Here is a 13,668-nt window from a genome sequence, read left to right as displayed (position 1 = left end):
AAAAAAAAAAAAAAAAAAAAAAAAAAAAAAAAAAAAGAAAATTATTTGACATAAAACAACAATCAATTGAGCAGTCTTATGTAGATGCTTGTCTATAGCAATACTGAAAATACATACATTTGTCTCAATATAAACTTGAAATAACTCCAAACATATTAACTGGATATTTTAAAATAATATATCACTACTAGTATTTTTTAAATAAACATAAATAGATATATAGATAAAACCTTTCTGTTTCTTTGTATTGGTTTTAGTAGAGCTTAAAATCTTGGCTTTTACTGTGGTATAAGCCCAAAATAAGAACAATTTTAGGACATTGGAATTCTTTGCAATAAGGCTGTACTTCAATGACCCTCACATCACCAAAGGATTTTACCTCCCTAGTAGCTAAGCTAAGAGTTGACAGTTCTGCTGCACCAAGAAATGAATTGTAGGCACGATTGCTATAGTCAAAGCTATTTGACTGGAGTGATTGTCGTCATTTTCAGCCTACAGGGAACAGGTTACATTAATTTAAGAAATGGTGTGTGTATTAAGATGGTCTATCCCTGAAGTCATTCACCAACTGTTTCAATGAACAATGGTTCTGCTTGGAGGGTGGCACAGACATTAAGTGAGGGTAAGAATCTGGTTCATTGGCTGTGATGATTTTGAAAAGCATTTGTCTCAGAGAAAGAGTAACTCATAAAGTCCTCTTCTTCAAAATTGATACAATAGTTACAAACATCAAGCAAAGCATTTAGTCTCACTCTTTGTTGTTCTCTTACAAGCCACCTCCCAAGATAACTGTTTACATTTCTTTTGGCTGTATAAATAATTTTGAAATATGTAAGCTGTTCTGAAAACCATTGTATAGTGTAAAAGCATCAAATAAACAATCCTACTAATAGAGAGGCTGAGATAGGAGAATCATGGTTTCAAGACTATTATGTGGTACCCAGCAAGACACTGTCATGTACAAACAAGTAGAAAGTGTATATGGATTGTACAATATCGGACCTATTTCTCCAATTACCAAATTAGAGAGACCATCGGATGATAGCCAACAAATGTCAATTCCTCATACTTTTGAATTTGAATCAATTAGGATATGTTGGTAATATTAATTTTCATATTAAGAGATATTAAGAAAAAGTGATTGTTACTTCCTGTTATTTTTGTTGTTAGAGGTGGAATTATGTTTGTGTGGGTTTGTTGAAAGATTCCTTTCTTGCTTCATCTAGGGTATAGTTTTGCTCCTTATGTTGGTGTTTTCCATGTATTATCCTTTGTAGGGTTGGATTTCTGGAAAGATATTGTGTAAATTTGGTTTTGTCAAAAAAAAATCTTGGTTTCTCCATCTATAGTAATTGAGAGTTTTGCTGGGTATAGTAACCTGGGCTGGCATTTGTGTTCTCTTAGTGTCTGTGTCTGTACGACATCTGCCCAGGATCTTCTAGATTTCATAGTCTCTGGTGAGAAGTCTGGTGTAATTCTGATAGCCCTGCCTTTATATGTTACTTGACCTTTTTTCCTTTACTGCCTTTAAAATTCTTTCTTTGTTTAGTGCGTTTGGTGTTTTGATTATTATGTGACAGGAGGAATTTCTTTTCTGGTCCAATCTATTTGGAGTTCTGTAGGCTTCTTGTATGTTCATGGGCATCTCTTTCTTTAGATTAGAGAAGTTTTCTTCTATAATTTTGTTGAAGATATTTACTGGCCCTTTAAGTTGAGAATCTTCACTCTCTTCTATACCTATTATCCTTAGGTTTGGTCTTCGCATTGAGTCCTGGATTTCCTGGATGTTTTGGGCTAGGGGATTTTGCTTTTTGCATTTTCTTTGACTGCTGTGTCAATGTTTTCTATGGTATCTTCTGTCCCTGAGATTCTCTCTTCTATCTCTTGTAGTCTGTTGGTGATGCTTGCATCTATGACTCCTGACCTCTTTCCTAGGTTTACTAACTCCAGGGTTGTCTCCCTTTGTGATTTCTTTATTGTTTCTATTTCCATTTTTAGATCCTGGATGGTTTTGCTCATTTCCTTCACCTGTTTACTTGTGCTTTCCTGTATTTCTTTAAGGGAATTATTTATGTCCTTCTTAATGTCCTCTATCATTATCATGAAAAGTGATTTTGGATCCGAATCTTGCTTTTCCAGTGTGATGGTATGTCCAGGACTTGCTATGGTGGGAAAATTGGGTTCTGATGAAAGTAAGTAACCTTGGTTTCTGTTGCTTATTTTCTTACGCTTGCCTCCCACCATCTGGGTATCTCTAATGTTACCTGCCCTTGCTAAATCTGACTGGAGCCTGTCCTTCCTGTGACCCTGGTTGTGTCAGAACTTCTCAGAGTCAAGCTGTCTCTGTGATCCTGTGATTCTGTGATCCTGTGATACTAGGCTCATTAGAGTACCTGGGAGTAGAGCTTCCTCTGGGTATTATGGGACTTGCTGCAGAGTTTGTGCCCAAGGTCTGCTCAGGGCACCGGCCCAGACAGACTGGAAGGAATCTGTGGCACTGGGCTGGCAGAGTTCCTGCATGCCTGGGTCCCACTGATCCCAGTTACTCCTGGTGTTTGGACAGATGTGTCCTCCTTATCTCTGATCCTATGACAAGAAGAGTCTTTAGGGACACATTTGGCCATCTTCATCCTTTGTGGCCCATGTCCTTATTCCCTTGAGCCTAGGTCTCCAAGCTCCCTTGTTACCCTCCTCCTAAGGGACTTTGTGTCCACACCTGCTGCTACAGCACTGAGCAGCTACGTGGCTATTTGGAGGTGTGTAAAAACAGAAACTGGAAAAACTTCTGGGGGGTCAGGGGTCAGGATCCTAGGGAAGGTACAGGATACTGCAATAGTTTAGATACAATTTGCCCTGCAAGAGTTCATATGTTGGTAGCATGGTCCTTAATGTGGGGATATTCAGAAGTGGTGGGACCTTTAAAGCTTAAGAGGAACTCACTGATGCCCCCTTCTATTTCCTATATTTCAGAGATATTGCTCATTCTCCAGTGGGCTATTGAGGTGACACTCATAGAGAGGGTTTCATGGTGGTATGTACTTCAATTCTCAGAACTGAGTTAAATAATTTTTAAGAAAGGTACCCATTCCAGATAAACTCTAATAGAAGTAGAAAACTTATTATTGTGCAAGGAACCTTACTATTAAGTTCCTAGACCACTAAAGCTTTTAATTAAGCTGCAAAAAGGAGTTAGTATAACTTATTTATGGCTCTACCTATTGCCTAAGCTATGGAAGCATGCACATTGGGTCTCCAGCTGAATGGAAAGTAGATCCTATCTAGTCCTTTCATTGGAAAAAAATTGACTTTTTTGACTTTTAATCATGTGTATGCTCTTGTGTGTGATTATGTGTGTGGGTGCACATATGAAAGTGAAGGTGCTAGTGGAGAGCAGGAGAGGGTGTTTGAGTCTGTGGTGCTGGAGTAACAGGTACTAAACTTAAGTCTTCTGCAAGACCACAAAGCCATCTTTCCAGTTCCCAGTCTTCGAATTTTACAGGGAGGAGCCAGTAAGGATCAGAGAAGGAAAATAACTTAGCCTGAGCTAGTATTTATAGGTAACAAATATGAGAACCAGAAAACCAGAACCAGCCTGTGCTGTGAACTTTAGAGGTGGGGTTCTTTCTGTGGCTTCAGGTGGCAGGTGTTCATGGCATGCATCTCCTAGGGAGAGCCATGCACCAAATCCCTGCCATCCCCTGACTCTGAGCTCCAGGCACATCTGCTAATTTGTAGTCTAAAACAGATAGCTGAGAGGCAGTGAGGAGCCAGCTAGCCCTTGCAGTGTGAAATGCTTTCATGGGAGGAGGGGACGGGGACAGTAATAATAAGGGCAATGATTTATTGGAGAGCATCAGTAGCCAGGCACTTTAAGCCAATCTCTTTACACCTGCCATTTTTGATTACTCAGTTCTCTTAAGATCTATTAGTGCCCATGGACAGATGATTCTGGGTGCCACTTTAATCAAAGCAAAGAAAGCAAAGCAAAACAAAATAAAACAAAGCTTCATACACAATGAAAAAAAAAACTATGAGATAGGCCAGATATTTTAGACTTTAATATTTGCCCTCAGCTTTTCTACATGTGTAAGAAATTCACAATGTAGCCTAGACAGCTCACTATTCCCAGGAAATATGTGATCTCTTTTATGTTGTAGGGTATCATCCAAGGACAGGCTGCCAGTGAGGACTCTGTTAGTTACAGTGGGTGAAGCCACGCATCTAACATCCCAGCCAAGGGGCTTGGAGCACAGATGATAAACACTACTGCTAAGCCTGGCCCATTAGGACTTCCCAGCACCTCTCCTCCATGGTGCTCAGAGAAGGGCTATGTAAATCTGGCCTGTGATATAGGGATGAGAATGCCTTGTTTAGACTGTTCATTCAACATTACCACTGAACTCGAGTCTTAAACATTTTAGGCCTTTTTTGAATAAGTAAAAAACAGCCTACTTGAATTCATATGATTTTTAAAAGTGATTTATATATTTATTATTTTTATGTGCATGTGTGCCTTCACCTGAGTTTATGTACACCGTAAGAATGCTCACAGAGGGCTGGCGAGATGACTCAGTGGGTAAGAGCACTGACTGCTCTTCCAAAGGTCTTGAGTTCAAATCCCAGCAACCACAAGGTGGTTCACAATCACCCATAATGAGATCTGATGCCCTCTTCTGGTGCATTTGAAGACAGCTAAAGTGTACTTATTTATAATAATAAACAAATCTTAAAAAGCAAATGCTCACAGAAACCAGAAAAAGCATCAGATCCTTCACAACTGGAGTTACAGGCACTTGTGAGCAGCTATGTGGGAGCTAGGAACTGAAGCAGGGTTCTCTGCAAGAGCAGTAAGCATCTCTCACCTCTCCGATGCACTGAGCCTTTTTGTCCAGCCTCACCCAATTTATAGTCTAGATATAGTTAGTGTTTGTTTTTGGCACTCTCTATTATTATCATGTTTACCTGTCAGTGAACTTTTAAAAACATGATCAGTATTTCAGGGACTTGTAAGCCTTATGTTATATTTTGAGAGAATCACTGTCTGAAGATTATTTGTAAAAGCATCATGTGGAACTTCTTTTCTCTTGGTGTTAGGTATTGTCAAACCCAGACCTTTCAGCATGATGGGGAACTTCTTACCACTGAGCTGAATCCCTAGCCCTTCCTTCTAGGTATTTCTAGATAGTTTGGCTTTTTAAGTGTGTGTGTGTGTGTGTGTGTGTGTGTGTGTGTGTGTGTGTGTGTGTGTGTGAGAGAGAGAGAGAGAGAGAGAGAGAGAGAGAGAGAGAGAGAGAGAGAGAGAGAGAGAGCATGCATTCTTTGTGAATGTTTGTCTGTAATGCATTGAGCTGCTCTAGTTACTGCAGGTTTAGGACAGATGTTTTGAAAATCTGGTAGGGCACCGCTCTTTGCCTCCCTTATAATATTCCAGGCTATTTTCATTTGTTTTATTTTTTTCTCCCATATAAACTACAGAATAAGTTTGTTTAGTCAAAAGAAACTATGCTGACATTTGGTCTGAATTGCTTTGAATGAGAATGATGAAATCTCTACAACCTTCACATCCTTCTACATCTTCTTTTCAATGAACATGAAAGTTCACGTCCAGGATTATAGTGTATCTTTTAATTTATTTACCCATAATGGTGATTTCTAAGCAGAGGCTTAACATTGTTTTCTTTTTAGAATATTCTTGCACTGTACTTGTAAATTTACTCTTAGATGGGTTTCTTTTTAAATCCTTTTTATTCTTATTACAAATGACATTTTTTCTCCCAGAATATTTTCTTAATCTTCTGTGATTTGTACAAGAATCTATTCAAATGAATTTTTTTCTCCTTAAGTTTTTTGAGCATATGATCAAATCATTTGCAAACCAAGCTAAATTTGCTTCCTTCATTCTAATACACTTTCCTCTTTTTTTCCCTTGTCTAATTGCGTTGGCTTGTGCTTGCAGAACAGTGTTTGACAGTGAAGCTGTTGCTGTCAAACCCTTTTGGTGAAGGCAGGTACCGGGGAGGGGGAGTTTGCTACAGGAGGCCTCTGGGGAAATGCAGTAGTCCTAGCCAGGAAGGTCTTCTCTAGGATCTGGGGCGATGGCTCAACAGTTAGAGCACTTGTAGAGGACCTAGGTTGGGTTGTCTGAACCCATAAGATGATTTGGTTACTACCCATGACCCTAGTTCCCGGGAATCTGATGCCCTCTTATGACCTTTGTGGTGTCATGTGTGTGTGACTGTATGGCTAGCCATTCAGGTAATACACATACATATAAAATAAATACTTTTTTAACATTTAGTTTTATGTATATGATTTTGCATGTATGTATTTATAAGTACCATGTATATACAGTACCAGCAGAAGCCAGATGAAGGTGTCAGACCCCCTAGAACTAGATTTGCAGATAGTTGTGAGCTACTGTATGAGTGCTGGAATTGAACCTGGATCCTCCAGAAGAACAGCCAGTGCTTTTAACTAAGCCATATCCTCAGCAAACAAATCTTCCTTTTAAAAACATTTCTCCTGAACCCTCCTCCTGTTTGCCACATCATCTGGGACCCTCACCTGAAGTTGCCACGTTTCCTTAATCTCTGCATCCAAGAGTTCAACTAATTGAACATATTCTGTAAACAAATTCTCTAAAAATTTGTATCTGTACTAAGCACCGATAGACATTTTCTTGACTTTTCACTTTTGCAACATTCATGTGTCTGGAAATAATAAACTATTTAGACACAAGTTCAAACATAGAGCTTCTGTGCACACACACACACACACACACACACACACACACACACACACACACTCCTCACCTTGTTATGGGATACATCACCTAAGGTTTTGATATTCACAGAAAGTCCTGGAACAATGGCAGGCCCTTCATGAACACTGAGGAAGGATGGTCTCTCTTCTTCACTATATTAATTACATACCCTGTGATATTACCAACATCCACTTCCCTGAAGGGGACGCTGCCAGCTCTTCCAAGGCAGAGACCTGCCCTCTCCCTCTGCACTTTCCCAGCTCCCAGATCTCATTTGGAAGGCGCTCTTTGCAATAACTGCCTGTCACCTTTCATAGTGATTCCTGTCAGCTCAGGGCCCTCACCCTTTCACTCAGACCGCTGTGACTGTGTCTTTTCCCCATTGTCACTATGAACATATGGAAAAGGAAGTCTGGAGAGGTTGAGAGACTGGCTCAGCTCATGAATGGCAGAGTTGGATTCCACCATCGGCTCATGGTTCTTTCCACTGGGCTGCGAGACTTCTTAAATGCAAGCATTGACTGTGAAGATTTTCTGCTTTGATAATGGACCATGACTTTTCTTCAGAGATGCTGGCTGAGGGGCAAAGAGGAGAGACATCTTGCCCCAGAAGGTGCTCTTAACTTAGCTCTTGCCTACAAAGAGTTGACTGTGTGAAAGTTGGTAAGGCAGGGAGGGCTCCCAGTGGCAAGGTGGTTTTGTGACAGACAGAACATGCAGCAAGCAGCCTGGAATGCAGGCCTCCACTGCTGGTGCCTCTGGAAACAGTGGTACAGGTTTGGTGACATTGTAGAGAGTGACTACTCACTGGGTACTTGGTACCTGCACACACAGCTCTGTTCTAGTTGTTTGGTTGTTCTAAGAGAGATTAAGGGACACCCAGCCTATCTCTTCAGGGGTCTGTGTTCTCAACAGACAAATGACAGCACCTACTGTGTAATTGTCCCTCTGTTGCTCTCTAGCCTATGGCACAAGTTGGCTCTAATGACCTTCGGAAATGGAACCTCAGAGATGCAGGTCCTTCCTACGTGTAGTGTCAGAATCTGGGGTTCCAAACTAGAGATTCTGATGCCCATGCTCCCCATGGTATTCATGGTTAAATACAACAGGGGGCCAGTTCCAACAGGACAAAGTGACAAGAGGCTCTCCTTACCCCCTCCCCTAGGTCAATGGGAAGGGAAGGGGTGTTAGGAAAGGCATCAGAAAGAGAGCTAGCTCACCAAGGGAAGGGTGAACAGTTTCACCTGGCTGTAAGGAGAGATGAGAGGGATTAAACTGAGGCTCTCTCTGCATTAAGGCTGGCTTCTGAGTCAGCAACACTGAAAGCCTTGATCCTTGAAGGGTGACCTTGGTGAATGATGATGCCAATAAAATTTAGCCTACGTGTGTCACTGGCCATTAGGGGCCAGGCTGGATTCTGATCTCGCAGAGCTTTTCACTAACTAGCATTTACTTTCTCCTCTTACTCCCCAGCCTACTTTTTCCCCTAGACTCTGTCAAGCTTATGTCCCATCCCCACTCTTTGCATACCTCTGCAGGTTTATGTCCTTACAAGTTCCCAGAGCCCACAGAATGGTCCATGAAGAAGAGATGATTAATGTGGGCATCTGGCAGAGGAGGGTCTCCCAGCATCCTAGAAACCTGCAGGTCCAGGAGGATGCAGAGAGAGCCCTACTGGTGGCTTTGAGTTTCCTTGGTCCTGGTATAAGACCTTCCTGTACCACTAACTCCTCTGGAGGGACCTAAATAGAGTGACCACCCTGCATCACAGCCCTCTGTCACATGCTTGAATGTCACTATCAGACTGGAAAATCTTGCAGGGCTCTGACTTTCCAAAGGCTCTGGCTGCCTTCCATTCCCATCTCTATCAGTAGCTCTTTAACACGCAATTCAATATTCTGGTGAATGTCACTGTGAAACTGAACCTGGTGTCAGCCACCTGGTCCTAATCCCTGTCAGTCTCCTGCTCTGCTCAGAGCTGACCCAGCACTGGCCTCCTGTGGCTAGATCTGAAAATGACTTGGCCAGAAAGTAGCAGTTCATACCTACCAATGGATGAAAGGGCTAAATGAGAAACTGCTGCCCTTAGGAATCTGGATCCTTTTAAACTAGGTGACAAGTGTTCTAAAAACTATATCCAGGCCTTGGAAAAGGTGAAAACCCTGTCAGGGAGCATCATGACAGGAAAGGGTCCTGCCAAACTGGAAGTCACAGGCTGAAGATTATAGATGATAATGTGCAAGTCAGCTACCTTCAAGTTTCCTGAGGTCAAGGGGAGCAGGAACTCCCTAACTGCAGCCCCTTACTTTTAATTCATGTGTGCTCTGGCCTATGAAGGCACATGTGGACTAGAGGTTGATATCACATCAGGATGGATGTCTTCCCTCTCTCATTTCCAGGGTCTTTCACTGCACTGGAGTCTCCTCATTTTCAGCTGGATTTGCTGATCAGTGAGACCCCTGGGATCCACTTGTCTCCCTCCCCTCAATGGTGTAGTCACAGAGGAAAACCACATACCTGCCTGTTTCTGTGGGCACTGGGGGTTCTGAGCTCACGTTTTCATGTTAGTTCACCAGGCACTTATCTGTTGAGATATCTCCCCCAGCCTCTACTCAACACTATCCCAAAGAAAAAGAAGCTCACACAAGCATTATGAAGCCCTATTACATGTATGGACATGTATGCAGTTGTACATGCATGCATGTATGCACTTGTGTGCACACACTATGCAAACATAGACCTGTCCCTCACTTCCCCAGTCAACTTCCTTTTTACTTCTGAGACACATGACGACCCTATGAGGCTATGCTTGCTGAATAGTTTATCCAAAGGGATGGAGTTCTGACAGATGGGCATAGCCCTTGACCTGACCTTCAGAGGAACTTCAGTTAATGCCTACTGTCACCTTACACTCAGCTTGAGAAACCAAAAATAGATCCTCTTCTTGTCACCCAAAGAGTTTATGTAACATGCAGGAGCATCTCTATCTCTCCACTGCTTTGAATCCCCCCTTCCCCTTTGCACACTGCTATTTTCTTTCCTCTTCTGTCTCTCCTTCTCTCCTCCCTTCCTTCCCTCTTCTTCCTCTTCCATACCATCATCATTCTCATCTTTTCCTGACTCCTTTCTCCTCTTTCTCCCTTGTATTAGTGAATATTTTTGTTGTTGTGACCAAATGCCAGACAAGAAGCAGTTTAAGGGAGGGAGGGAGGTTCTGCCTTGGCTCACAGTTCAGGGGATGTCCCATCATGCCCTTAGGGAGGCAGCAGGGCAGCGGAGGGAGGAGAGGGGGAGAGAGAGGGGGAGAGAGAGATAAAGAGAGAGAGAGAGAGGGAGGGAGAGAGGGAGAGAGAAAGGAAGGGAGAGAGGAAGGGAGAGGGAGAGAGAGGGGAGAGGGAGGGAAGGAGAAAGAGAGAGGGAGAGGGAGGGAGAGAGGGGAGAGGGAGGGAAGGAGAAAGAGAGACAGAGAAGGAGGAGAGAGGGAGAGAGAGAGGGAGGGAGGGACAGAGGGGGAAAAGAGAGGGAGAAAGAGGGAGAGAGGGGAGAGGGAGGGAAGGAGAAAGAGGAAGAGAGAGGGAGAGAGAGAGAGGAAAGAGGGAGAGAGGGAGGAACAGAGGGGGAAAAAGAGAGGGAGAGAGAGAAGAAGGGGAGAGAGGGATAGAAGAAAAGGGAGAGAGATAGGGAGAGGGAGAGAAGGAAGGGGAGAGAGGGAGAAGAGAAGGAGAAGGGGAGGGAGAGAAAGGGAGAGAGAGAAAGCAAGAGAAAGAGAGAGAGAGAGAGAGAGAGAGAGAGAGAGAGAGAGAGAGAGAGAGAGAGAGAGAGAGAGAGAGAGAGAGAGAGAGAGAGAGAGAGAGAGAGAGAGAGAAAGGGGGAGGAAAGCTGGGGCTCAGCTCAAGGGGGAAATAGCTTTCTTCTTTTTACTCAGCCTTTAGACTGGTGCTACCTGCAGGCAGAGGTGGTCCTTCCTTCCTCCTTAGAGAATCCTCTCTAGACACCATTGCAGATGTGCACAGATGGGCATGTCTCCTAGGTGATTCCAAACCTAGTGGAGCAGACAGTGAGAATAATCACCTCTCTCTTCTCCCTTCCTTCTCTTCACCCTACTCTCCCTCCCCATTTCTCTCCCCCCTTTCTCCACTTTGCTTCCTTCTTAAATTGAAGAGTGTCACAGTTTTGTCTCCATTGTGCTTGTGAGAGTCTTAGAGTCTAGAATTGGTCCTCACGTTGAAAGACATGAGACTCTCCAACATCCTTCTTCCTTGTTATCTTTTCTGTCTTCTCATTGTCTCTTTCTTTCTTGTTCATTCTTTTACTTTTTTTTTCTTGCCCAGAGAGTCTGTCACATGTCTAGGCTGCTCTCTTCTCAGTGGACCTGGGACCTTCAGAGGCGAGTATCCCCTTAGTGCCCCCATTGCTATTTTTTAGCTCATTTTTTCCTGTGAGCTCTGACCTCTTCTTTCTAAGAGAGAGTATCTATATTCTTGAGAACTGACACATGGTTTAGGCTTGAAACACACACAGGCCTTTGGGAAATGTTAACCAATACTTTGCTGAGAATTTTGGTTTTAAGAGGTCATTTCTAATTGATTTAAAAAAGAAATATGAAGAAAGTAAAACAGAAAAAAAAAGACTTAAGCAGGAGGCATTGGGATATGGGTTATAAAGTATTGATAGAAAGTTCTGCTTGAATGTGCATGTGTGCATGTATATGGTATGGTATGATATGTGTGTGTGTATGGTTTCTGTGTATAGTATGTGCATGTGTGTGTTATGTGGTGTGTATGTGTGTGTTACGTAGTGTGTATACGAGAGGGATATGTGTTTCTGTGTTGTGTATGTGTGGTGTATGTGTTTGAGGAATATATACGATAGGTATATGTATATGCTTGCCCTCAGAAGTATTCATATGGGAGTATTAACTTTGGATCCAAGGCAAAATTAGACTCATTAAAATGTTTGCCGACCACCTGTGTGTAGGCATGTCTACACAGTCTTTAAATCATCCTCATTTGGAATGCCTCCTTTTCGCACAGTAAAAAGCCCACAGTAATGATAGAGCCAAGGCTGGAATACTAATGAGCTGTGCTGAAGAAATGATGCGAGAGCATCTTGCAGACTGTAATTAACACATGGCCTCTATTATATCCTATCAGAGTCATATCTGCTTACTGACAAGTGATTCCCCCCAAGTAATCACACATCTTTCAACATCTCCACATGAGGGCTAATTTCGAAGAGTTCCTGCCTAGAAAGGCCACTTGGAGCAATTTGAGGACAATTAAACTGGCACAAGCAGCCACTGAGCACAGATACCTGGTCTTGAACACATGGTGAATGAGATGTGGCACGGGGATGAGGCTTTGAGCCACTCTTCAGGCTGCACCTGCCCATTGTCCACTTACATAACAATCCTACGGCCACAGTAGATGCAGGGGAATGGAGGGGGAATGGAATGTGCAGATATGAGTGAGGATGGGCAGAATCAGAGGGGTGGCCAGGGCCATCCCTGGATAAAGCTGTCTTTGTTGCATAGCTTGTGTACTTGGATTTGGCTCTATTCTACGACTTCCCTTACTGCATCATCTCTCTTCACTTTGCTTCCTTCTTAAACTGAAGACTGCCACAGTTTTGTCCCCATTGTGTATGTGAGAGTCTTAGAGTCTAGAGCTGGTCCTCATGTTGAAAGCCTTAAGTAGAGACCCTCCAACATCCTTAATGTCTACCCAGAAGGCCAGCCAGGGTCCCTGCTAGGCTTGACTGCACGACACCCTGACAGAAACCTGAGAAATTAATTGAACTTCTGTTGGGCAATTCTCTGCCCAGGCAATTCTCCAGCCCCCTGTGGCTTTTGCATTTGTCTTGGAAGAGGACCAAGCAGGAGGAGAGTTTGACCAAAATATGTAGAACTGAATCATAAGAGCCAACCACGGCAGGTACAAAGGAGAAAAGATCAGGTTTGGGGGTGGGGAGAGAAACTGCAGAACATCAGTGAAGATCAGTTTGCTAGGAAGAATGCACAGCCACACCCTAGGAGAGGACAACTGGTAGCCATGCACAACACTTCACCGGGGAGATGAGCTTGGGCATCCATCCATATACTGTGAAGATGAAGCTTTTCCCACCCCAGGGAGGGCAACTTGGATCTCAGCTGGCAAGCCATAGAGCCAGGCCCTGCATCTTACATCCAGACATCTTGTGTCCAGCAAGCAGGGAGGATAGGGAGACAGTGACTAACATTATGCTCAGCTCTGTGTGGTGACCCTCTGAGAGGGGGGCACCAGTAGCTCCATACTTTTTTTCCTCAGTGCTTTGCTTTGGGTATTAAGAGGTATGAGTAACTCCTACCCCTAACTCATGAAATTGCTTCAGGGCTATATGGTAGAGGGTGTCAGGAGGGATGACATTTGCTCCCGGGTGGTTTGGGCATGTAAACATGTTTAAGGATGTAAGAACAGTGTAAGGATGAAGGTTACTGGAGAGAGTTTCTCAGTAGAAATGAATGCATGTACACTTAGAAAATTCAACTGCTGAGTTGCAGTAGTGAGCACAGACTTAATTAGCTCTGAAAGCAAACAAACAAACAAACAAACAAACAAAAAACCCACACCAATATGTATAATTGGGGTCAATAGCAGGGTTTTGCCAAAATGATTAGGGACAGCACTATTAACTTTTATCAGTTAGTTTTTGTTGAAGGTGCCTTGGCTCTCACAGTCTTTGGGGACACACACAGATATGGAAGGAGAATGGTACCATATTTACTGCCCTCTCTACTCAATTATACACTGACCCTTTGCTCTGTCCTCTACAACCTCAAAATTGTTACAGAAAATGTGCAGGGACCATTCTGTTCCAGGGCGAGACTTGGCACCTGGAACGTGGAGGCCAAAGTCTCCATATCACAG

This window comes from Mastomys coucha, unplaced genomic scaffold, assembly GCF_008632895.1.
Source record: "Mastomys coucha isolate ucsf_1 unplaced genomic scaffold, UCSF_Mcou_1 pScaffold9, whole genome shotgun sequence".
Classification (NCBI taxonomy): domain Eukaryota; kingdom Metazoa; phylum Chordata; class Mammalia; order Rodentia; family Muridae; genus Mastomys; species Mastomys coucha.
The sequence above is the reverse complement of the archived record's forward strand: the minus strand, read 5'-3'. Positions refer to the sequence as shown.